The sequence below is a fragment of the Carassius gibelio genome, chromosome A7 (genome assembly GCF_023724105.1).
Source record: "Carassius gibelio isolate Cgi1373 ecotype wild population from Czech Republic chromosome A7, carGib1.2-hapl.c, whole genome shotgun sequence".
NCBI lineage: Eukaryota > Metazoa > Chordata > Actinopteri > Cypriniformes > Cyprinidae > Carassius > Carassius gibelio.
Window position 1 is genome coordinate 1,171,596 of NC_068377.1, and position 27,074 is coordinate 1,198,669.

General features: G+C 37.9%; 2 long non-coding RNA genes across 2 annotated transcripts in view; one reads left to right on the plus strand and one right to left on the minus strand.

Moving 5' to 3' along the window:
* Positions 1-27,074, minus strand: part of LOC128017682 (uncharacterized) — a 181,154-nt gene that overhangs the window by 61,553 nt on the left and 92,527 nt on the right. The window lies entirely within an intron of this gene.
* LOC128017679 (uncharacterized) overlaps positions 1-27,074 on the plus strand; it is a 141,811-nt gene that overhangs the window by 19,550 nt on the left and 95,187 nt on the right. The window lies entirely within an intron of this gene.

A 27,074-nucleotide genomic window follows, 5' to 3' on the forward strand; every position in this document is an offset into this window, starting at 1 on the left:
TATGAAGCTACGAGAATATGTTTTGTGCGAAAATAAATAAATAAATAATTCAAAATAAATTAATTTGTCTTCTCCGCATTACCTTGGTGCTATTTTGAAGAATATCTGCTGGACCTATGCTGTTCTGTGTCAGCTGCGTCACGCCGATACGCTGTTTCAGTTCAGATCAAATCACAATAATGTTAGAAACAGTTCCACAAATAGAAACAGAGCCACTGATGTCACATGGACTAATTCACAGATCTTCTTGATATGTTTCTGGGCTTGGGAACATTTCAGTTGCATTGCTGTCTATGCAGGGTCAGACAGCTCTCAGATTCCATCGAAAATATCTTAATTTGTGTTTCAAAGATGACTGAAGGTCTCACGGGTATGAAACAATATGAGGGTGAGTAATTAATGAAAGAATTATCATATTTGGGTAAACTAACCCGTTAACAGTACACTTACACATGTGTACACAAAGTATAATTTGGTTGTTTTGACAAAATAACAGCTTCAAAAGCTATGCTTCAAGAAACACTTTCACCTTTAGATGCTGTCAGTATGGCCATATATTATGTTGAATTTTATTTTAAAATCATCACCTGTGGAGTGTTTTTGAGATAATAACCATATGTGTGTTTGTAGATTCAGTAATGACTTGGCCATGTTAAATGGGGACTTCTGCACTTTTGGTGAACTTGCCTGATAAGGACCTTATTTGCATATTATCTGCACACTATTTGCATAATACACAAACATTCCCGTTTAATTTGGGGTGACCTTGCAACAACAATACATATGTTACTAATGACAAATTCTAAGCGTTTATATCAAGTAAATCCTCAGCTGGCTTTTGATGATTTGAATTTAGGAGTTTAATCTGCAACTAAGTTGAATTAAAAGAGAAGAAAAAAATAACAGTTCAAATTAAAAAAATTCCATTTAGATTAGTTCATATTTTTGACCCCAGATGATGCTAGAGAAATAAAAAAAAAAATAGAGATGCAAAGATTCAATCTTACATAGAGCATTTAGTGAGTATTGAAGTTGCCGTCACAATATGAATAATTTTTGGCTTGACTGATTTTACTAGTTGTGATAGGAATAGCAGTGTGGTGCTGAACAACTGAAGCAGTGACAAAGTTCTCTATTGACATACTGAAGCAGTAGTGAATTAATGCTGAGATATTTACCTAAAGAAGACACACAAATGAAACTTTGAACAAACTTTGAAACCACAGCCAACCATGAGATAAACAAAAATCACCATACCAGAAAGTTGGTGGTCTTCACATTATTTGCATTGCAAACTCTTTTTATAGGCTGTAATGTAGTTAAATATGAAACATTTCAGGTTCTTCCAATCTTGGTTCTTTAGAGCTTCTTGTTCAACCTGTTAACACTTCTAACAGTCAATCTTTGCTGGTACAATACAAGATGTGATGAATCACTTCATGTGCTTTTCCACCACCTGCAGCTCTGCATGCTGCCAGGGCTTTTTCTTCTGCGTAGTTTTACCTTAAAGTGTTTAGAATGAATGAATGAATTAATTAAAACATGAAGGGAGAACATGGAAACACATAAAATACAGAAAGGTATATAAGGTATATAAACATAACATAAAGCTACTTGAAACATTTATGTTAGGAGTTGTTTCTGTAGTTTACCTAAAGTAGAACTCATGTCAAATAATTTTGTAGATTTTCTGTTAAATTACTGTAATTTTGTTTCCCTTCAGATGGCACATTGTATGCTGATCATGTTAATAAATATAATAAATAGTATACAATAACATGTTTTAAATAATAAATGTAAAAACTAAAGAACAGGAGTGTATCAAAGTTGGATCTTCACAACGTGCTTGTGGCAGTGTATCATGGAGGAGGAGATTTCTGAGGAACTCAGAAAAACGAGTTACCATTGCTAATCAGACTGAAAAAGGTTACAAAGCCATCTCTATTGAGTTTGAACTCAAATCCACAGCCAGTCAGATTGGGCCTCATTCATGAAACTTACATAAATATATGAGTATATGCGGTAAAAACAGACCTTTCTGAAAACTCTTCTCTAGATTCACAAACGCTTAACAAACATCAGATTTAATAGTTAAATATGTATGTTAATGAATTCCAACCATTCATAAAAGGGGCGAGAGTGCACGCTCATTCACAATTACCATAATCCCTGCCCATGAATTCCGACTGACAACTATATATGGGTATCATATTATGAAATGATAATAAGGATTTCAACATGTCCTCTCAAAAGCACATCAAAATGTCTTACACATAGAAATTTTGAAGTTCATTCAAAATGCAACATTTTATTTTCAAGCATACAAAGTGGAGTATCAGGTAAAAAAATAAAATAAATAAACACTGACTGAATAACCACAGTGTGCATGGCAGAGCTGCAAGGAGAAAGCCACTGATCTCCAAATAGAACATCACTGCAATTCTCTAGTTTGCTAAAAATCATGTCAGCCAGAGTGATGTTGAAGAATGGTTAAAGAAGAACAAAGTTAATGGTGTGGAATGGCAGAGTCAAAGTTAAAACCTTAATCCAACTGAAATGTTGCAGAAAGACTTGAAGCAAACAGTTTGTATGAGGAAACCCATCAACATCCCAGAACTGGAGATTTTCTTTATTAAGGAATGGGCAAAATTAGGCTAGATTATTGTGATGCTTTATTGGGTGGTTGCCCTCCACATTTTAACTGCTGCTTTTTGGATCAACTAAAGTTTGATTTCTCACTAGAACCAGGAACTATGACCTATTTTTACTGATTACTTATACAGCCCTAGATAGTTTACCAACTAAATGCTATTATCACATTATAGTCCTTAATGTGTGTTGTTATGTCAAAACTCTCTCCATTTGAAAATACCTAGAATATCCAAATCAGCTGTGGATGGCAGATCTTTTTCCCGTTTAGCGCCTAAACTCTGGATCAATTGACCTAGTGTTGTTCGGGAGGCAGGCACATTCTGTCAGTTTAAATCTAGATTACAATTCCATCTCTTTAAAATGGCTTTATATATTTATTCATTATTATTTATTAATTTAAAACACACCATGTATGAGCCTATGAGCAACAACAAATAAATCACTCACTGCTCCTGATTAAAAAGCTTTTATAACTTTAATAAATAACAATCTTTAATTTATACAGTCAAATATGTGATGCTGTTTTACATTTGATTATATTATTCAATTTCTGTAGCTAAAAATGAATGTAGGTCTGTAATTTGTGTGAACATATTTTTGAATAATTGAAGGATGACTGTTGTCATAATATTTTGTATGGTAGTGGCAATAACCTGAGTATTTCCATTTTGAAGTGTTTGAAATATGTTTTAAAAGGGAAAGTGAAACTGTACATTATTGGCTTAGGCCTATAGTTGACTGATTATTGTGTTTATATACGAGCAATAAACCTGTGAAAAAACTTAATGTTATATTACTGTTGAAAATGTTTAATTATAGTTGGCAGTTTGTATAGTTGTATACTATTTGTATAGTTAAGGGGGGGGGGGTCATTGTTATTTGGTCATTGTCTTGACCAAATAATGAATTTGCATTTTCATTAAGTCCGCCTGATCCACGCAGCAGACATTTTGTTTGTTATCAAAAAATATCTACTCTAGAGGGACTTGGCTGTTGTTATTGATTCTATTTGGAAGTCTACCAAAGTTAAGTTAGGTCCACAAAAGCGCTCATGTGCAGTAACGTTTGTTTATTTTGTTGCCGTTGAAACCGTCTATATCTCTCCGTTCGAAAAGACATGATTGTCAAAATACTAAGTTAGAATGAGTGAGGAATGATAGGTAGCGACAGAGCGCGTGTTCCAATGAACAACAACTCCCATGAGCCTTACGCTCTTTCCCGACGTCATCAAAGTACGTCTTATGTTATTATTTTGATTGAGTGACCACTGGTGGCCAAAAAATTCCATACTGTACGTTTAAGGGACCAGTGGATGGAGTATTTTTACAGAGCATCAAGGGAGTTGTGCAAGTGTTTTTGTTTGTTCCCTGCATTTCGAAGATGCTTGTTTTACAAACAAGGCCCAGTTTGACGCCGGATTTGCACATTGTTTATTACTTAAGGATGATGCAGTCCCAACGAAAAAGGGTCGCGATCGTGAGTTGGAACAACAGGCGGTGAGTAAAACTACTTCAAATATCCCTGTGTTTTTAATTTAGCTATCGGCGCGTAAGCATATCAAGTAAACAACATGCGATGTATGGTGTGTGTGTATTTAAATACATTAATATAGCTGCCCACATAATGCATTTCAAGACATAAGTATAACCGGTTCTTTTTCTTGGCAGCAAACGTTTTCCACATCAGTTGGCATCAAACTGTACTTCCCACATGTATACTTAAAAAAAAAAAAAAAGACGACATAAAGTGAAACTTAGTCATTTTCCAAAACCGCTAAGCAAATATATACAGTTTCAATAACTTACATACCACATAGAGACGTCGTTGCTGCTTCTGCTCTCGTTCCATTTCAGCCTCGGGATCTGATTCTGGATCATAAATGTACGGCTGAATCTGACTGTTAGCCATGGTTTGTTTTGGATGATGGTTTTTTCCTCATGGTAATGTCATGTTTTTTTTCCTCACAGTAATGTTACAGCTTCCAGACGCTCTCAACGCTCTCGACGCTCTTTACTTTTACAGTTAAAACTGTTTAACCTGAGACAACATTACATTTATTGGAATAATCTAATATATTTGCAAGCCACCCAAACAACAACCAAATACATCAAAATTGAACAATTTGGCGAACCAGCCAGGAGCAACTGACAAGGACTGAACTCAGCAGCTGCAACAAGAAGTGATCAGAACCGTCTTGGAGATTCTACCATTTTTTTATGTTGAAGATCAACAGATTGGGTTTGTGGAGACAATTAGAATCCCAATTTGGATCCAGTTTCACATGTCCTAATTTGGTGAGTGCTACTTATTAGCTCTCTAAAATAAAACTTAAGAACACTGTCTTATAAGTAAGCATATCATTGAATTTATGTAGTGTAGCAATAATGATCAGTGCAGCACTTTTTAAGAATTCTAGTCTTAGTCCTGTTCTCTGGAGTCTGTGAGAATTGTTAAGGAAACAATCTGTCCTTTCTCTTTGTTTCGGTAGGAATTAAGAAACAATTTTGTTCAATCATCCAGAGACTGTAGGAGCCACAGAAAGCATTTGTACTGAAATCGCTGTAAGAAAAATATGAATTCTTGACTGGGTGATAATTTAATAAACATTATTTTAAGGCAAGGCAAGGCAAAGCAAGTTTATTTATATTGCACATTCCATACACAATGGTAATTCAAACTGCTTTGTATAAAAGAAAGTAAAAATCATGAAGAAAATATTTTCAAAAATAAAACAAGCAATTTATAATCTTTGAAAATTATTTTTAAAAAAAATACAGTGAATATGTCAAATACAGTGCAATCAGTTCCTTCCAGTTTTCTTCCTTGCTTCCAGAACTTTTTTTTTCTGTGGAGGTCAAAGAAAGTACAGCTTAACAATATGATTTAGCAAAAAGGAATATATGGTAAACACATAATTACAATACATAAATGGATTAAAAAAAAAAAAAACAAAAAAAAAAAAACAACTAAATTATCTTACCATAAGGATCTAGTTTTTGCCATGAACCTCAGCTAATCTTCCTTTTTAAAGAGCCATTAGAACTTTGCAAGTGGCAGGGTGATGGGTTCTTATGTCATGTCCAAGAAAGTTTGCCAGCTGGTCCATCTCAGTGTCTCTCATATTAAGCTCCGTCTAAAGGGTTGTGGCATGCTTTCACAGCCTGGTAGATGTTCGAGACTCAGGACACTTTGAACCACACACTTTTGCAAAGCCGCAGAGGCAGTCTGACCCTCAGAAATCTGTCATGGCTTCTGGTCTTGCAAACTGTGACAGAGTGACTTGTCCCTGTCCCTGTTGGTTAGTTCACTTGTTCACTTACACACACACACACACCCCATCATACCTCATCCTCCGTTATCTGCTGGGGCAATGTGGGTGCACACGCATGCCATTAGCACGCTGGTCTTCATGCACGCAAACACATCCACTCCATTTCCATCCCTGTCAGAATCCATGCTGCGCATTACAATACACATATATACCTGAGATCTCTTTTGTTTCAGTGTTCCTATGTTTTGTCATGTTATCGTGTTAATACATACCTGTGTTCAGTGTTTGTCAGTGTCTGTGTTGCCGGTCTTTCGTGCTGCTTTTCCTCCATATATATACATTTTTTGATCAATTGTCTACGGAACTGTTTCACATCTCTAGCTCTGTAAATAAACATGATTTTACACCTTACAAGTGTTTTCTTTTTGGATTATTATTTATTTATTTTTTGGGGGCAAACCCGGTTTATCCTGACAACAGTCCTGCGAAGACCTGTTGTCTCACACAAAAATGTAAGCATTGTCTTTTAAAAAACATGTCGATCCTCTCTCTGCTTAACTAGTTCTAAGGCACATAGCATTTTTGGAGTCATAAGAAATGGAACTGGTCAACCAGTCTTTCCCCTGGGGATAACACTTGTGAAGTATCTGGAGATTTTTTGCCCAGTACACATACTCGTGTGGATCAGAAGTGTCTCTTGATAAAAATACAGACAAAGGCATGCTTGCTTCCTCTCCTTCTCTGCGCTGGTTAAAGAGAATCATCTGGGCTAGACACCTTTGCCAGGTCTGTCCAGGCTTTGGTAGAGGGACTTTCAGAGAGTGATTTGTACCATTCGTCTTGTACTTGTGTGAGATATGTATGCATTTTTTGGACAACCTCCATAAAGAGGATATTCCCTGATATTCCTCAAAAATATATTTTCTGTGACCCTACACCTAAACCTATCCCTTACAGAATTTTATATATATATATATAAAAAAAAAATGTTTTGTATGTTTTTAAGCCTTTTGTTTTTACGTGGACACAGGAAGTTTATGTTTAGTACCCATGTCATTATACACATTTGTGTCCTCATAAACCATATATACTAGTACACACACAAACACACACACAGCTCTAGCTGTGCAGATAGTGCAGGTTCAGGAATCTTTTTTCTCTCTATTGGCGTTGTTCTATAAAAAGAAATGCAGTGTTTCGCTCCCTCTGGTGCCCATTACAAACACGAGCTGCCATTAATCACACACACACACACACACACACACACACACACACACACACTAGATCTGACATGTCATTTATAGTGTCTTACCGTACTGTGTTCACATACGTTTATAGAGATAAATGCGAGATACAGAGAAGTGAGAAAATCACATGTGATCGTGTTCACACTCACACATCTAAACCTGCACTTCTTCTGCTGGATCAATGAAGCTTAAAGTATCATCAATCAGAACTGCACTTGTTAACATAGGGAAACCTAGTATTCAGATCACTTTGTAACACGCAAAATCACGGAAATTAAATTAATGTCGTGCAAGCTGACTGTGCTCAACTGCAGCTTAAAGATTGTTTCACTGTTTAGATGTGACCTCAAACATTTGTAGATACACACATTTTAATTAGGTATAAAAATCTATTCAGTCACATCTTGTGAAGCTAAAAACTGTGTCTGTGAAAAAAAAAAAAATCCATCAAGACATTTTTAATTAAAAACAGTCCATAATCCATGATAAAACTTCCTCCAGTGAAAAAGTGCATCTCCTGTTGTCTCTCAAAATCCAGGCACATATTTGTTTAGAGCTGTTTAAACGCTGCTTGATCTGTGCAGATTTTTCTCCTGATTCAGTCCAGAACACTTTTTCACTGGAGTGCTATTATGGATTATGGACTCAATGTACAGTATTAGAGTTAAAAACAACTTAATGCTGGATTTGTTTCATTTTTTGTTCACTGATGGACTGGAGTGATGTGGATATTGTGATGTTTTTATCAGCTGTTTGGACTCTCATTCTGATGGCACCCATTCACTGCAGAGCATCCATTGGTGAGACACTGATGCAGTGCTGCATTTCTACAAATCTGCTTTGTAAAATAATTGATTAAAGAAGAAAATTGATTAAAATCACATCATATATATATATATATATATATATATATATATATATATATATATAGGCCTATCTATTCCTTCCCAATGGCAAATCAATTATGTACAGAAATAACATTATCACTAACTTTGATCTACCACAAAAAAATAAATAATAATAATTAGAATAATTTATAATCACTGAAACTGTACACACTGCAAAATTAATCCTTACTTACATTGTACATACATCTGTGCTTTGTTTTTTTAATGATGTGAGAATTCGTGAAATTCAGTCATCGAAAGTGCGCACATTCAACAAAGCTGATGAGTTTCTGCACGACTCATCTCAACGTCTCTGATTGGCCATTGCATTCCTAAGCTCAACAGAATAATGTGTGATTGGTTATCATGTGCAACACTGTAAAAACGCCTAAAATAAAATACAGTGCAACGTAAGCAAATCTTAATTTAATGCCGCAGTCAACACTTTCTATAAATTTACACTTTGTTAGCAACAGATGTAATAAAATTAATTTGTTTGTGCAGGTGCATTTTTGTCCAGTTGTCACGGAACACAAACAAACAGGTAGATCCAATAGCAGTGTTTTATTCGGGTAATCCAGAATCATACATCAGCCAGGCAAAGGTCAAAATCCAGGTAAGCAGTCCAAAACAGGAAACACGAACAGAAACCAGGGAACACGAAATACCGGGTGACATAAACCAAGTACTCCATGACAATGAAAGAAACAAACCGGGTATATATAGACAGATGCAAACAATGTTAGTTGGAACAGCTGTGTGCAATGAACAGTGATTAGTCCAGATAAAGGCTAGTATGAAATACAGTACTGTAGTGGGGTGACAATATCGGGAAGTGAGACCTCTAGTGGACACCCAGACACTAGACACTGTGACACTACCCCCCTCTAAGGAGTAGCTTCCAGATGTTTCTCTGAAACAACCACAAAGACAAAACAAAGTCCAGGAGGGAGGTGGAAAGGTGGAGAATCAGGGGGAGGGACTGAGGGCCAGGTCCGTGTGGAAGTGAAGTGGCCGGGGACCAGGGCAGAGCCAGTAGATCAGGAAGCCAGGGTGGAGCAGGCGGAACTGGAGCCCTTCCTGGGCCTAACATGGGGAACAGGGGCCCGCCGTGGGGCACAGAGCCGTGCACCACAGCTGTGCAAATGAGACATAAGCCCACCAGGGCGGTGCAGAGGACCACCACAGCCCTGCAGATGGGACAGAAGCCCACCAGGGCAGCATAGAGGAACACCACAGCCGAGCAGGCGAGACAGAAGCCCACCAGGGCGGCACAGAGGAACACCACAGCCGAGCAGACGACACAGATGTCCACCCGGGCGGAGCAGAGGACCACCAAAGCAGAGTCGATGGCACAGGAGAGCAAGTCTGGTCAGGTAGGACTGAAATAGAGAACATGAACAGGTTAATGGCGGCCTCCGTGGGCATGATGAGAGGGTAGATGGCCTCCGAAGGTTCTTCAGCCGTAACAGTCTCCTTGACAGCAATACAATAGGCTGAGAGAACATTGCTGGGTGCAACAGACTGGTTGTGACGAGGTTCTGATAGTTCAGCTGAGACATGACCAGGCTCTGGATGATCTGTCGTGGTATGACAAAGCTCTGGAAGATCTACTGAGACATGATGAAGTTCTGGAAGAATGGTAGTGATTTGACTGAGCTCATAAGGACCAACCGTGACTTGACCCTGTTCACGGAGATCAACGGTGACTTGACTTGACTCATGAGGATTAACTGTGGTTTTACTTGACTCATGGGTGTTAACTGTGACTTGACCTGACTCAGGATGGTCAATGGTGACTTGACCTGACTCTGGACAGTCAATGGTGACTTGACCTGACTCTGGACGGTCAAAGGTGATCTGACTTGACTCTGGAAAGTCAACGGGGACCTGATCAAAAGGGATCTGACTCGACTCTGGAATGTCAACGGGGACCTGATCAACGGGGATCTGACTCGACTCTGGAAAGTCAACGGAGACTTGACTCGACTCTGGTAAGTCCACGGGGACCTGATCAATGGGGACCTGACCCGACTCTGGTAAGTCCACGGGGACCTGACTGGACTCTGGAAGATCAACTGTGGCTGCCATCTTGTGCAGTGACACTGGGCTGTGATCCTGTCTGGAGACACAGGCGTAGAGTTGGCCATCATGTCTGGAGAGACGGGTGTGGCTGGTGTATCCCATTGACTACGATGGTGTAAGTATCTTGTGAAGTCCAGGATTTCAAGCCCCTTCAGCTCCCATTGAGGCAAAGGGTCATCAAGGTAGTTGTTAAACAAGTCCTTCAATGTCTCCTTGTTTTACCCCAGCCCTACTGCCATGGTCCAAAACACTTGAGCCAGACCACCCACCTCACTCCCCCTTTGACGAAGGGTGGTTAACTTTCGGAGTCTCCCCCTACACTCTTCTATGGTGGCTGGGGAATGGATTCGAAATCCCACACCGCTGGATCTAGGCATGATGGAGTCCTTCTATCTCGGAACACACAAACAGGAAGATCCAATTGCAGTGTTTTATTGGGATAATCTAGAATCATAAATCAGCCAGGCAAAGGTCAAAATCCAGGTAAGCAGTCCAAAGAAACACAAACAAAAACCAGGGAACACGAAATACCGGTTGACATAAACCAAGTACTCCATGACAATGACAGAAACAAACCGGGTATATATAGACAGATGCAAACAATGTTAGTGGGAATAGCTGTGTGCAATGAACAGTGATTAGTCCAGATAAAGGCTAGTATGAAATACAGTACAGAAGTGGGGTGACGATATGGGGAAGTGAGACCTCTAGTGGACACCCAGGGATACACAAACCAGGCACTGTGACACCAATTTAGTGGCATTTTTGCCCAAAGATCCCGTGGCCAGCCTTACACACACTCTGCCTATGCCTGCAGGTGTGATGAAATTCAGATTAACATCACGACTTTGAGTGTGACAGCGATTAAACATAATGCCTTAATTAAAATCTGGTCAAGAAATGCAAAAGGGTTTGTTTGAGGGTTTGTGGGTAGAGCAAATATCAGATCATATGAAACCAGTGACCTCGATGACATTTCCTCACTAATATTGTAAAATGTGTGGAAGTAAATGAGATATTTCTTCCATGTGACTGTGAGAACAGAGCAATGACAGAATCATTAGTTATGAGGGGGAAGAAATTAATAGGCCTGATTGTGACTGTATGTGTGTGTGTTTTTGTGAGTGTTTTCAGTTTCCATTTTCTTGTATGTCTGTGAAGTTAATCATAAACTGGATGTTTTGAAAAACACTTGAAATATATTATTTTTATAAGCTTAATCAATGACTGTAAGTCAATAGTTATATTTAATAATATATTTTATTCAATTTGTAATGCTTCATAGGAGTTTAGTTCATAATTATGTTGATCATTTTTTACATTTCTATATAGTTATTGAAAGAGAAGTAGTTTGACCAATAGTGTGCAGCCATTGTGCATAATCGACCAATCATGGTGCACAAGGCAGCATAATTAGTTCGGTTTTTCAACCGTCTTCATTAGTGAGTGCACAAATTATGCCGTGCTGTAAGCTCACTTACTACACATTACATCATCGTTTGGATTTGTAATGATTCTGGGCTCATTTATTCCACGTCGCCTTGAAGATTATTTAAAGGGATCATTCACTGTGTATTCACAAACATGTATGCTGATGTTTTAGTATTATTATTATTATTATTATTATTATTATTATTATTATTATTATTATTATTATCATCCTTAGTAATAATAATAATAATAATAATAATAATAATAATAATAATTATTATTATTATTATTATTAAAATCCTTTCATCATTACACACATATATTTGAACATAAAAAAAGCTTGCCAACACGAACAGATTTCATGAATGTTTTTCACATTTACTGGTAATAGAAATGACAGACTTCATTAATCTTTCCTGCTGATCACATTTGACTCTTTATCATATTACAGTTTCATGGCAATATCAATTAATATATTTGTTTGCAGTTTCACTGCACCAAAACACACACACTGGACAATAAATGAGACATTAAGCTGAATGGTTTCAGTTAACTCACATGAAAGATTGCTACAAATGATTAATTACTTAAAAAAGGTCGCACACTACACCACCACACACATTTGAAACACAACAGTACATATAGAGGAGAGAATGAAGTCAGTAAGAGAATAAAACACAGTCAGAAGCTGCAATGTTTGTTCCTTCTCAGAAAGACCTGTTTAGGAGCCAAATCCCGAGGGAGAGGAAACAATGTCGCTCCCGCTGATCCGTAACGACTAATTACCAACCGCAGCAGACTGGATTCAATTTACTCGCTCCCCACCGGTGCTGCTTTAAAAGCGTTGCTCTCTCAGAGACACACGAGGAGCGTCACCTCACCTCTCTTTCTCTGTTTCTCTACACTCAATATAATCAACCGGTTTTTATTTTTTATTTTTTGTATGTTGCCTGTCCCCAACCAGTAGCCTAAGCTCATTTAGCAGTGTTTTACTGATGTTGTGCAGCACAGGAAGATGCGTTAAATTAAATCATTTTAATAATGGAGAAATTGTGAAATCAGTTTTAAATGAAACCTTTGCTCACGTTTAGACTAAAATGTATTGACCATAGACATCTTCAGGCAATTCCTTTAAAAGTACATGAACATTGTGCATGTCTTTTCAAGTTTTGAGAGAACATTGACAGTGGTACATCTTGAAAAAGTTTGTTAGGAAATTCCTATGATGTTCATAAAATGTACCCAGATAGCACAGATACATCTGCAAGATGTCTGTTAAAGATCGCTTCATCTGCAACACAGCTGCTGTGCACAAACATCTGACAGACATCTGTAAAATCATAAACATCTTAAAAACATATTCTAAACATTTATTTGACATCTGATATGATCATATAGATGTATTGCAGATGAACAAAAACTCAAAAAAAAAAAAAAGTCTCTCTGTGATGTATGATGTGTGCTTTCAGTGTAGTTTTGTGTAATTGATTTTGTGCACTTTTGGGTGCTTCATACATTACGTAAGTCTTGAGATATGATGTTTGTTTATTGGGAAAAGCAAGAAATGCATTAAAATAAATAGCTAAAATAAGGTAAAAATCACATGAATATCTTATTTTATTAGTTTTGCTCAAAATGGCTGGACTGCAAAGCCTTTTGACATAATGACATAAAACAATTCTGAATGCTATTTTCTAACAAAATCTAATTTATATCAAGCACATGAAGGTCAGCCCAGTAAAGCCATGGGTTGATACTACAGTTAACTGTTGCTTCGGTCAGACAGAGAACATAGTGCAGACAGAAGAAACTTTCAATGAGTGAAAACCAAGGTTTTTTGAAGGAATCTGAGAGCTGTCTGACCCTGCATAGACAGCAATGCAAATGAAATGTTCCCAAGTCCAGAAACATAGCAAGGAGATCTGTGAATTAATTCATGTGACATCAGTGGTTCATCCACAATAATATGAAGCTACGAGAATATTTTTTTGTGTGAGAATAAATAAATAAATAATTCAACAATTTGTCTTCTCCGCATTAAACTGGTGCCATGATGAAGTCGCAATATTTCTGCCGTTCCGAAAGATCCTCCTGCTGGCAGAGAATGAATGTGCTTTATCAATAATTGTCTCTAAAGCAAAGTAGTCCAAGAAAGTAAAATCTTTAACTGGGGGAAATGCAAGGTACTTTAAAATCACATTTGTTACGCTGTCACACAAGCAGAACTATTAGGCAAGTCTTCCTAACATTTAAATGTGAGCTGTGTGAGTCTGAAAATATTTGCAGTGAAAGCTATTTTTTTTTTTTTTTTTTTTTTTTTTAGACATCTTAAAGATATCTTAGAAGGCATGAAATTGTATAGTGTACTTTTGCTGGCTGTGAGTATAAAGCCAACATGCTTACACATTTTGCCTTTTAGAACTAGAAAACACAAAACTCAGAACAAAAGATTCAAGAAACTCGATCATTACTGAAACTGATGACCTTAACACTGATACAGCATTGAACTTTGATGATAAAGATGACTATGATAAAGTTGTGGTTGTGAAAGTATGGTAATTGAAACTCTTGAGCATAAAACGGCTTATGCATTTAAAAAAAAAAAAAAGAATGCAAACAGTCTTGTCAAAATGTCACAACTTTCACTTTCATATATCCAAGAGTGCCATCCATAACGTAGTTGAGGAAATTTGTCATATATTGCACTGTCCCAAGTCCTTTGCTGAGAAGTCATAAAAAAAAATATTTTACACTGTCTATTATACTTCTGTCCATTAGACAATCAGCAGTGCTATTTTTGAAACTACCACAGAAGGAATTTATATTTCAAACAACACTCTGTAATTGAGATAATGGAGTATCTCTATGACAGGACACACACAAATCACTGTTAATGTGTCTTTATATCATGTTCTGTATTGCTTACTTTTGGATAAGATTGTGTTCTACTCCTGGAAATTTTGAGACTTTTCAAAATGGTTCTTACTTTAAAGAGAAAGGACTTCTAGGTGACAAAGACTTTCTATTATGTTTGGGACTGTTTATGGATGAATTTGAAGAGTGCAATCCCTGTGCCACTTTGAGAAAAATCCATAAGATTGTTGCCATACAGTGGCTGGTTTTGTTCTTGCCATCCAAATTCCGCTCCATATACATATAAGTTTTGTAAAAATAAATATTTTTTTTTATTGACTATAATAACCCTGCTTGCATAGGTTATTTTTCATTGGCCCAAAGCAGTTTTTACACATGTCTGGGGTTGAAATGAAAGCTGCTGCAGAGATCAGTGTGGCTGTCAAAGATCTTGTTAAGCAAGTTTACGTTCATCCTGAATAATTCCGTTTACACCCAGCAAGAATTGTGTTTCTCTCTTTTTCTCCCTCTCATACACTCTTCTCGTTTGGCTGGCTTTATGACCTCATTTTGAATGTTTGCCAGTGAGCAGCTCATAATCAGCTCTGCTCTTAAGAAAGGCAATTACACACAGTTTGCAGTGTTGACTGCAGCTCTCACACTTTGCTCTGGTGTTCTGATTCCTCTGGGGAAACGCTCTCAATCTGATCTGATCAGCTGCTTTTACACTATGTCCCGGAGCCAGTGTTTGCAACTGATATGCTTCTGAGTGTGCGATCATCACTGGATGAGCCGACGTTTGCACAGGAGTGACTGTACATTTATGAATGATATTGAGTGTTTTATTTGTGCTGTATTTTGTTTCCCCCTCTTTATTGCACATCTGTATCTGCATACATAGGATTAAATGCTTTCATAAGTCACTTTGGTACTGGCCATCTGTCCAGAGCCAACAACACCCTAGTAATCAATTTTGAGCAGCCACATGCCAATCCCCCCAAAACCACCACTAAAAAACCTTTAAACTGCCCATTAACACCACAGAAACCACAAAAAATGCCCTCGCAACCACCCAGAACAATCTGGAAAATGCCTATCATCACCCTAACAGCCACTGAGAACACGACTGAACAGCAACCTTATGACAACGCTCTAGTCACCACCCAGAACACCACAGAAACTGCCTACACCATAATAACAAACTAGAAACTACCTAACAACAACCTTGTGACGGTATTTGGCCTTTAAATTAGTGCGACCATGACCGGGAATAACCCGCACGCCTAACCAAGGCAAGAGAGAGAGAGAGAGAGAGAGAGAGAGAGAGAGAGGCGCAATCACACTTCCTTCTAACAACCACTGATGACACCCTATTGTCAATCAACACCGTAGAACCTCGATAAAAACACCCCGACAACCACATAAGAATGCCTTAGCAACCACCCAAAATAAAATAGAAACTGCATAGCAACACTCTAGCGGCTACTGAAAACACCCTAACAACTACTTAGCAACCACTGAGAAAACTCAAAAAACTGAACAGCAATCCCAGCAATCACATAACAATGGCATAGTAACCATACAGAAAAACACGCTAGAAACTGCCTAGTAACACCCCAGCATCCACATAACAATTCCTTAGCAACCCCGAAGAACAGCATATAAATTTCCTAGCAACACCCTAGAAACTAGTGGTGAGTTTTGCCATGGCAGGCACCGCTTACGGTTTCTTCAGAAAATGTAAGTCTAGTTATTTAATATTATTCCTCTTGTTGCATCAGTCATATCAGTGTGGATCTGTGCCTCTCAGTCGGCTGACTGACGTTATAGAGGAGCAGTCAGTGATGAAGTTTGTGATGGTGAAGCTGAGCACTAATGGTGTTTGACAGTCATGCGGCTGCTGAGTGTTTAGCTGAGCGTGACTCTGATTTGTCGTGTGAGGAGCTGTTTCAGTGTGTTCTGATGCCCACCGTCGTTCTGCTCCTGCTAACAGGTGTAAACAACCAGCTCCAGTCTGCAGGTGGATGTGCATTTCTGCGCTTCACTCTGCCTGTGGCCCGTTTGGCTCCGTGCCCATGCCATTTGGTTCAGAGGCATTTCAGGCAGCATGAGGATCTGCGTTAAATCTGCCACCAGAGAAGAGTGAATTAGGCCACAGCTGTGGAGCCCAAATATTAGAAGTCAAACTGAAGCAGAAATAAATTCAGTCATGGAGAGGTCATTCACACGATGTGAAGAAACCACCTGAATCTTTACACAGTCGTCATCTCAAACACTGACCATAGGTGATTTTTCAATCATATCGCAGGACATTTAAACAAGTTATTTATTACATAGATCTCGTTTGAGTATAAGTGAGAAATGTTGAGAACTCTTAAGTGTCTCATGAATCTGGTTACATTGTTTACTTGCACAGGTTTCCATCCGTTTGAATGCAGGTTCTGAATGTGTCCGAATATTTTCAGACCCTGTCAATATTTATGTAATAAAATGACTGACGGTTCAGTCTTATAAAGGACATCAGGAAAGTAACAGAAATACACGATGAAAAGCTTCCACTGACAGGACTGTTTAAATGTGACACTCATATAACAAAATTAAATCAAATGTGTTCGTTTTAAATATAAAAATCAATGACTGAAGCTGAAACACAACACCACACTGCTGCAGATTTAGCAGAACAAACACACGTCTGTTTATACACAGAACATTTCTTGTCTGCGATGCACATGAATGGCAGGAGTGTTAGAAACCAAAAGTGATCTGCAGGCTTTATGAAGGTAAGTTAAAGACTTTTATGACCTAAGACCCAAGGAAATCAATTTTAAGAAATAAACTGAATGAAACACAATTTTTTAATATGGTCTCTAATTATAAATTGTCTTGCAAAATGTCTCGTTGTAACAATTCTCCAACTGGATTGAAATGTAATTCTAAACCAGCTCAACTGATTCATTTGGATGCCAAGACTTCAGTTGGGCTCTAAGTCAAATGACTCCACTATTGGGCATCTCTGCTTGGTGAAACCCTCTCATCAGTCTCCACTGAGACACTCAAGACCATTAAAAATGTTTAAAAGAAGGTGAGCATTCTGGGTAAATGAGAGGAAACCAGCAGAAACTCTGCCAAGAAACGAGGACCTCTCATTTGGGCTTCGAGCCAAACCAATCTGGGATGTTTCAAACTATGCTACATCTCAATTTTCTGAGAAACATGCTTTTCTGGGACAGAAAATAAACAAGTCTTGAGTCAGAGAGAAAAACAAAAGCAAAAGGCAGAAAAATGAGAGAGTCGTACATGTCGTGAGAATGAGAACGTGTGGCAAAGTCTCTGGGAATTAGATCTGGTTTATATGTTCGGTGGTATGATACGATTAACAGAAGAGTATTTCTCAAATGAGCCACATCTAAAACATGACGATGGAGTTTTACACCTATTTGAGAGGCTGAATTCCCAGGTTTAGATGCCGGCGCTGAAGTCTTGACCCAGATTCTGGGAAAGCTTTCGTTCAGGGACGCGACCCAGAAGTGTCACACGAAAACACCAGTAAACCTCCAGCATCCACAGCCTGCAGTTTGAGCTCAGATTGGTTCAGAGATGCACATAAATATAGATTCTGTTTAGGGAACTTTCTGCATCTCTGTCTTGTGGAAGGATCCATTATTGAAGATCTTCTGCAGCAGTAAACACAGCCAAACCGCTCGTGTGAGTTTCATTAGACGGCTGATGCTTTCTGAATACCATTTCTTCTGATGAAGTGAAACTGGATCGTCTTGCATGCTGTGAGCGAATCAGACTTCTAAAATGATCTGATTTCATCTCATTTGTTCACATTCAGCCATGGTTATTTAATTAGCTACCCTACTAAACAACTGTTGGTTATATTACTCATAACGAGTAAGACATGACTTCATGATTGATGCTTTTTCATCAGTTTCATGGAGCTTAATTGACTCAATTTTGAAACTTAACTAAAAACTTAATTTTCTCTTTTGTTAATAGAAAAATAACAACATATGTGTTTTTTGTGAATTATTTCACATCCCACTGCAAAGATGTATTCATAGCTTCAGAGTTAAATTGTATTCTATAAATATATATTTAAGTCCCCATCATTAAGTTTCACTGGGGTCAAATGAAAACCCTGTTCCTTTCCAAACACGAGTGGCTGGTTTCCTCGTTTAAACACTTCAAACAAAGTAAAAATAGTGTACTATTCCTGCCATCCCTTCCACAAACCACTGTCTGTGTGCTCTTTATATTTTTACCTTTTTTAACAGGGCAGCATCCTCCGAGAAAGCACCGGTAACTTTCATCCGATTCGTTTACGGATAATTAGGCTCATGGGAGCGAGAGAGAGAGAGAAGCTTAAACTGTTGAGAAAAGAGATAAAGAGCTGGTGTGCCCTCGCAGTCAACACACACACACACACACACAATCACACATATGCACCCATGCACGCACACACATGTTTGTTTTTGTGTAAAGTGTGTTCATCCCATAGGTGTAATGTTTTTTATTCTGTAGAAACTGTATATTCTATGTCCCTTCACCAACCCTACACCTAACCCTAACCCTCACAGGAAACTTTGTGCATTTTTACTTTCTCAAAAAAACTCATTCTGTATGATTTATAAGTGTTTTGAAAAATGGGGACATGGGTTATGTCCTCATAAGTCACCCTCTCCTTGTAATACCTGTGTCATACCCATGTCATTATACAGAGTTGTGTCCTGATATGACACAAAAACGAGAACACACACACACACACACACAGAGAGAGAGAGAGAGAAGTGAAATAAAACAGATATGCTGAGATGAATGTGAAGCAGAAGCATGGTGCTGTGCTCATTTAATGCAGTAAGGCTAACCTCGTTTCATATACTGTATATGTAGAGGCAGCAATTTGTGGCCACTTTGTCATTGTCTCATTATTTTGGCTCTTAAGAATAACTTGACAATGATTAATTCCTAACGACCAATAAACAAAGGCTGGCGGTCGCAGGAAAGAATAGGTTGTCTCAGTGTTTTTCTCGTCTCTGCAGCGCTGCAGAACCGGTAATTATACCGTGAGAAAAATGACACCTTACAAGTTGCGATGATGTAATGCGAGTTGTTACGCAACATGTACAAGATCTCAGGACTGATCTGTTTTCTGCTCATTATCGTCAGTGTTCAGTTTGCGCTGTGAGGGAAAGTGCAGCAGGACAGCAAACCTCTCCAGAGGTTACAGCTCAGCCCTCGCCACACTCAACACAAACGACTGCAGAACCCATGTGCTAAAAATAACTCTGTGAGATGTGAAAGTACGGCTGGCAGATTCCAGACGAGCCGAAGCGCCTCCTGTAGGTGCAGAGACTCCGACAGACCGTGCGTCACGTGCGTGGAAGGCCTCCTGCGACGCGCGATTCAACAGGATATTTGTTCTTCAGCTTCTGATCCTGACTCTGGGTGGCTGTAAACAATGAGCGTGAACTTCACTTAATACCTTTCTGTGTGTCAAATGCGTAATCACTTCCACAGTTCATATTCATACATTATTCATAATGACATATTCGAAGCATGTAATGCATTAGAATACATTACCAACACCCATGGCATGCATTCTGTCGTGTTGCAGTTATCATAATGCTTGATATATTTATAAAAAAAACAAAGAATGCATTTCAATATGTGTTATACATTATTTTGATAGTGTCAACAATGCTTTGGATGTATTAAATAGTCAGGCTTTAAATTGAATGTCACTAAATGAACTTGAATGTGTATGTTTTGGATTATGTGGCAGATAGTGTTGAGGGATGTCTAGCAAGGTCTTAAATGACACATTGTTTGCTGGAAATATTGATGGACAGAGGAAACTATCAAAAATGATTGTGCTCTGGATGCCTGCTTGTTGAAGAACAAACTGCCTTATCGAATCACAGAGTAAAGCATGCAGTCATGATGCATTTCTGCAGACCGATCCACAAGTTCTGATTCCTTCGTCAAAAACCCAACAGGATTTCTATTTTTTTTTTTTTCTGTAAAAACTACAGATTTTTACACATCCAGGCCTTTCTGTGTTGCTGAGCTCACCTGTGTGTTCTTTCTTGTTGATTTGGCCACTCCCAATGTCCCTGTAACCTCTCTGATGGATCTGTTTGTTTTTGAAGCCCAACAGAAGTCTGTTTCACTTGCATGGAGAGCTCCTTTGACCACATGATGTGGGTTCACAGCTTCCAATGCAAAATGATACACTAGGAATCAATTCTAGACATTTTACCTGATTAACTGATTAAGGAATAGTGAAGAAATAGCTCATGAATAGCGTTTGAGTCCCTTGAAAAGGTGTAGGGGGTGGGATCTCCATATTAAAGACATGTGATTCTTAAACCCTTCCTTCAATGTGGATGGGAATAGATTAGATTGTGCACTTTCAGCACACATTCATTATATAACTGTAACTTGAACATGTTTTGTAAACAGCTAAAATAACAAAAAATATGCTTGTAGTTGTGTCCCACATGTGCTCATCCCTGTTACCTACTGAATCACAAATTACATTTAATGTTTCTTGAAATTGTGATCATATACCATTTAAAAAAGAAGAGCAGAATCTGATTGTGCGTTAGACATTCAACCGTGTTACAACAGTTATTTTAGGAAAAGTGGTCCACCCTGTTACCCATTCAGTTTTATTTATCTGAACTCATATATGATGAATGTAAAATAAAAGCTTATCAACATCTCATGAGCTTTTTGCGTTCGCTGGGAAAACGCTAAAGTCATGTTCTTCCAGCTGGGCTCCCGAACACATTTCAGCACTGTTTGTGGACAGTAATCGCTCCGTCTCATCCGTTAGTCTGTCTCTCTCAGTGGCTGTACACGTCCAACAAGTAAACACAGATCAACTTACCCACAATCCATCCTCTCAAAAAACAAACCTATCTCAGACAGAACAATGTAGAAACTTCTCTCGTAAGCACAGGGATATTTGCTCATGAAAGTGTGTGACAGAAGCATTGATTAGCATTTGGAGGATGGCGGTGTTGTCAGCTGACGGAGCGGTTGCTGTACCCCACGGATTCTCACGTCTAATAATAAACGTGAGTGTGGTTTTCTCCCTGGCTGGTGCGAAACATGCGATGTGTGCTAATGAAGAGATGAGAGACTGCCGCTAACTAAAGCACTCACACCCCACTTTATCCCCCAAATCTCAACACTCGTCATGGTTTTAATTACAGACAAATTTATTCTTCTGTTCACTTGCCTCTTTTTGAGCTGACTTTGTCTTGTGACAAAATTGATTTAGTTTGAACTCAAAATTTGTAATAGTTATGCTGTTCTGATGTTTTGGTAGAAATAACTATTTCATAACTATTTTATAGATTTGCACTTTTTTTGTCTTTTGAGCAATCATGAGTTATACATTATTTAATTATATTAATTATAAAAGGGTTAATGGTTTACGCATTAAATGTTCTTATACATTTGTGTAAATGTAGTAATAGCATAGTAATAACATGGTTACACAGAAACGTGGCTGATCAAATATATGGCTTAAAGCTGCGGTAGGTAACTTTTGACGCTCTAGCGGTTAATAAACAGAACTGCTTGCGTCTTGCGGAAGAACATCGTAGCCGGATCTACTTCTCTCTGTTTATGTCTATGAAGAATCACAAAGGTACTGGGTTACTCCGCCGCGGTATCCCCGAAGCAATCTAAAATAGTCCGAATATAAACACTTATTATAGGTGCACCCTAGTGATTCAGGACAAGCTAAAAGCACGGTTTGGAAAATGGATTCATGGTGTACTCGCTTATTATGTTAATTTTTCTACATTTTGAACACAAACAAAGTTACGGACCGCAGCTCTGATTGGTTGTTTTTTACCGGGAGCGATGGAGTTTCTGCAAATGGCAATAGGACACTGGGAGGAGATTTTTTCACAGATTATCTGTCTCATATTCTACTGTCAGGACATAATGACAGGTTTAACAAATATGTAAAAAATATATTTTTACAAAAGTTCCCTACAGCACCTTTAAGTTGAAAAATATTAAGTCATGACTATTGTATAACAAAAGCATTCTTCAGGTCCAGATGGACACAGAATGTGAAAGCAGCATACAGCAGTGGTTCCCAAACCGTTATAGTGTTTGACACGTGCCAAGCACCCCCACCATTTTTAACTGCAATAACACACATATTCATTGTACTTGACATCAACTTGTTTTGCTCACCAGCTATTATGGCTAGTGGCTTTTCAGTGGCCGCAATTTTGTTGTTGGGAAATTACATTTTATATGATAAGCTGCATAATAAAATGTATTTAAATTTCCAGGTCATTTTTTGCCTCTTTAAAGGGCATTTTTCACTAACTGTATTAAATACATGTGTATTTAATATAGACATCTTTAATATAAAATTCACTTTAGGACTGTTACCAATCTGTATTAACAAAACTGATCTTTCTTTTTCTGAAAAATCAGAATCAGCTGAAGAGGCATTTAGATGCATTTACACTTTACACAGATAGTTCAGTGAAGCTGAGATGTAGCATGAATGTATTCACTCTGCAAAATTACATTATTATTATTTACTTTATTATTATTATTATTATTTTATTTTTATTTTTTAATATACAAAGATAAGCTAAATTTGAATATGAAACCAGTAGGTAACTCTTAATGAGTGAGTCTGAGGTGTTTATTCAAATGATTCGTTCAGACAGTTGATTCATTCAAGAATGAAGAAAGTGCCCATCTTTATGAACGGACCACTGAATCACTGACTCAAATTATTCAATCAAAATTGCTGAATCATTCAGTAAGGAAACACCACTGTATGTCACGATGCACGACAGTTCTGCTGCGACCTAATCAAGCAAAAACAGTCAACATTAGTAATATTGTACTAAAATGTAAGTAACTTGCTCGTTTGAACTCTTGTCTAAAATCAATTTCAAATTTGTAGTTGTGCATGGATTTCAGGGAGAACCGCACTCTCTTGGTCATCTCATGTCACTTAACTAGGCTATATTGTATAAGTATAAAAGCAACATATTTACCGCATTATGTTTCCTCTGTGTGCAGTTGTTTTCATTTGTATTGTATTGATTTCTTCATGAGATTGTTTCACACAAAGACAGGCAACATAGGCTTCAACTGGCTCAACTGTGTTTCTGTCCATACATTATCCATTATCAATCATCATCATTTACACCAAACATAAAAACGAAATTTTGGTGCTTTCATAATTAGATGTTTTAAGCAGATTCATTTTCCAGTTGTACAATTCCCTTTTACTTGCTCCTTGCAAGTGGAAAAATCCACTTGTCCCAGACAAGCATTAATATTCAGCTCTGTTACTGTATATAAAATTCAACACTGGCAGTGACCGTGTTACCCACATTTGACAGGTGGTAATGTCAAGCCCTGACTGTATATTAGAAATCATCAACATATCAATTATAAATAGAAGAGAATATTACTTCCTATCATTTTGTAGTGAGATGGACAGGACTGTATGTTTGCACACAGATCGTGAATGCATCCTGAGGGTTAATGGAAATTCCTCCACAGATGAAAGCAACATTTATGATTGATGTTTCTGGCTCCTGAAAGCCACAGCTTTGGGTCTTAATGTCCTGCGAGGAAACGTTTCAGAGCATTCGAGCTCAATCTGAGCAGCAGAGCGTTATTGAGAAGTGCAGACAGTAAAGACGCATGCTTTCTCTGGCGCTCTGAAGCCTTACTTCTGGTCCAGGTGAAGATGGACGTCCTGACAAACTACCGCAGACGTGCTGTCCTTCTTCATCCTGCCAGCCCGTTTAATTAACACTTTAATAAATGCTGCCGTAGATTTAAGCGCCGCTGACATTTGCGGCGGCACTCGAGACTGAGGGATATTAGTCACTTGCTAACTGGGCGAAGAGAAAAACGGCAGCTGCGATTTGTTAAGCACATCCAGCCTGATTTGCTCGTTTTGGTAGTGGCAGAAAAGCACTGTACGCATAACGTGCAATTAATGAAGTGTTTGCTTATCTGCAGTGGTCTGTCGAAGGGTGTGTTGCGGCCGGGGCCCATCGTGTTCTTGTGACTGATCTCCGGGCGGACGGGTTATCAGTCAGCGTCCACGCCGGATGAGTTGTGTATCTCTGGGATGGACAGCGGCTTGATTACTGTGCCTCCAGCGTCCCCTGTGTCACGATGCCATCTGCGATACGAGCCGCTCCATGCCATGAATCCAAATGCTCCTGAACATCAGTCGTCAGATTGAATCCAGCCAGTTATTACCTCTCACACTAACATCTGACTCCAACAACACCAACACAACCACTGGATATCTGTATCACATCTTGGGTATTTGTGAAAAATACCCGTGTTACAGGTCACCAGTGCTGGGAAAGTGCTTGTCAAGGGTCCACTCATTTAAACAACTGTGAAAATATAGATAGATACATAAATGCTTAAGTGTACAATGTAGTGTCCTTTACATTATTATTATTATCATTCTTTAAATTATTATTATTATTACACTTATTTTGATGTGTCAACTAATATACTAAATCACATGGAAATTTATTTTAACTGTAGTTGTTCTTAATAAACTACAGTATGTTATTTAAATACATTTTAAATGCACTTAATTTCAACTTATTAATACATTAAGTTTCAATAGAAATTGCTTTAAAGTGTATTTTAGTTTATCCTAGAGCTCATTATGAATTATATATGCATATACTTAGTCCTATTTAAAATACATTTTCATTTAATTGCTATTATGATGCAATGACATAACTGAAGACATTACATTCAGTTCACACTTAGGAAACTGTAAAAGACAATTCTGTGATAATTACTCTAAAAAAAAAAAAAAATGGTAAAGTGTACTTCTTTAAGAAATGTTTCTGCAGTCAGTCATTTATGATAACTAAGGGTGTAACGATACATGTATTCGTTCCGAACCGTCACGGTAAAGACATCTCGGTTCAGTGCATAAGGCCTTACAACTAATACAGGCAATTCACCCAATCCAGAAGGGGGCGCCAACAGCAATGCAATGCTGTTTGATAACCAGCAGAAGAACAGCGAATGCTGAAGGGTGGAGAAATAGGAAATAACAAAAAGACATTGATGTTGCTTTTGATAATTTTAGACAAGAAGTTAGTAATGATCCAGTGTTTGTATGCTGTGTCTGTCACCAAATGCTATGAAGACAAAAGAGAAAAAAAATGGTGCTTTGGGGAGAAGATATGAGAGACACAAATGAATGTGATGACAAGATGATAAGATTGTCATCGAATTGCCATTGAATTATTAGAATGCATAACCGAGGTGGTGATGCGGTCACAATGATTATGTTTCTAATAATTCAACGGCCTGTCGTCAGTTATTCCGCTTATTCCACGGTTACCGCACCTCAAGACATTGATCAGAAGATATATTTAAAGAGATTCCTCTGGTTTTTATTAAAATCACTATTGTGAGTAGGACTATTTCTTCCGCTTCTCATCCAACGCCTCTTATGCTAGTTCCAAAACTTAATTTTAAAGCTAGTAATGAAGACTTGAGACGTTGATAGCATTCTTATGCAGTTATCAATGAAGTTATTAGAAAGAGAGAAAAAGAGAGCTTGTGTAAAATTAGGCTAACATACCTCTAGCCTTTAAGTTGCTACACTATACAGGCTAACTGATCAAATCATCAGGGCAGTGCGGACAACAGTCAAGAGAGCTGCCTGGAACTACTTTCGCCGTGCGTTTCCCAGAAAATAATTGCACACCTCAGAACGTTCATCAGCCAATCAGATTCAAGCAATCAACGGCCCTGTAGTATAAGCATGTTTATCATCTAGGATTCCTTGACTGAGTGTGTGTCATAACCCCGAACATTATCAGGAAGGCTATTCCAGAGTTTGGTTGTTATGGAGTTATGCTGATAAACCGTCAGTGGATAAAGGTAAGTCAGCGGGATTTATACTGTGGTATTGATTACTTGATTGTGCTCCACTGGTGTTGATTAGGATAAGTATCTGATGCGCTACTCGCGACCCTTGTTAATAAAACATCATAAAATGTTCCAAAATAACATTTATGGAACTTTCTTTTTTTACTTTATTGATATTTGCTATAATTAAATAGAAAACTTAAAATTAATGTTATATATTGGATGAAAATAAAGTAAGCTTTTTTTTATATATATTAAAATCCTTCAAATAGCATTATAATATAAAAAAAGAAAAAAAAAGAAAAGAAAAAAAATGTATATCTATACCAGAAATTTTACATTGATGTTTTTGCAGTAGCCAATTTTCAGACTCCGTTTCTGTCTTGTGTTTTGCTCCCCATGTCCTAGTTTCTCCCTCCACTCTGGTTTCCTGTTCCTATTATCTTTATTGATCCCAGGTGTTTCTCGTCATCCCCTCATCATGTCTTTGTATTTAAAGTGTTTCTTTTTCTTATGCCTTGTCCAAATACCCACAACTTGCGGTCTTTGCACTTGATCACTTGATTTATTTTATGATGTATTTTCCTGTATTTGCCCCAAGTGCTCAAGTGAGGATGGAGACCACAAGTGTGAGTACAAAGTTTCATTACCTAATGGGAGACACTTTAATTTCTGGTGATTCTAATTAAGTGATAAAAAAAAAAAAAACAGTTG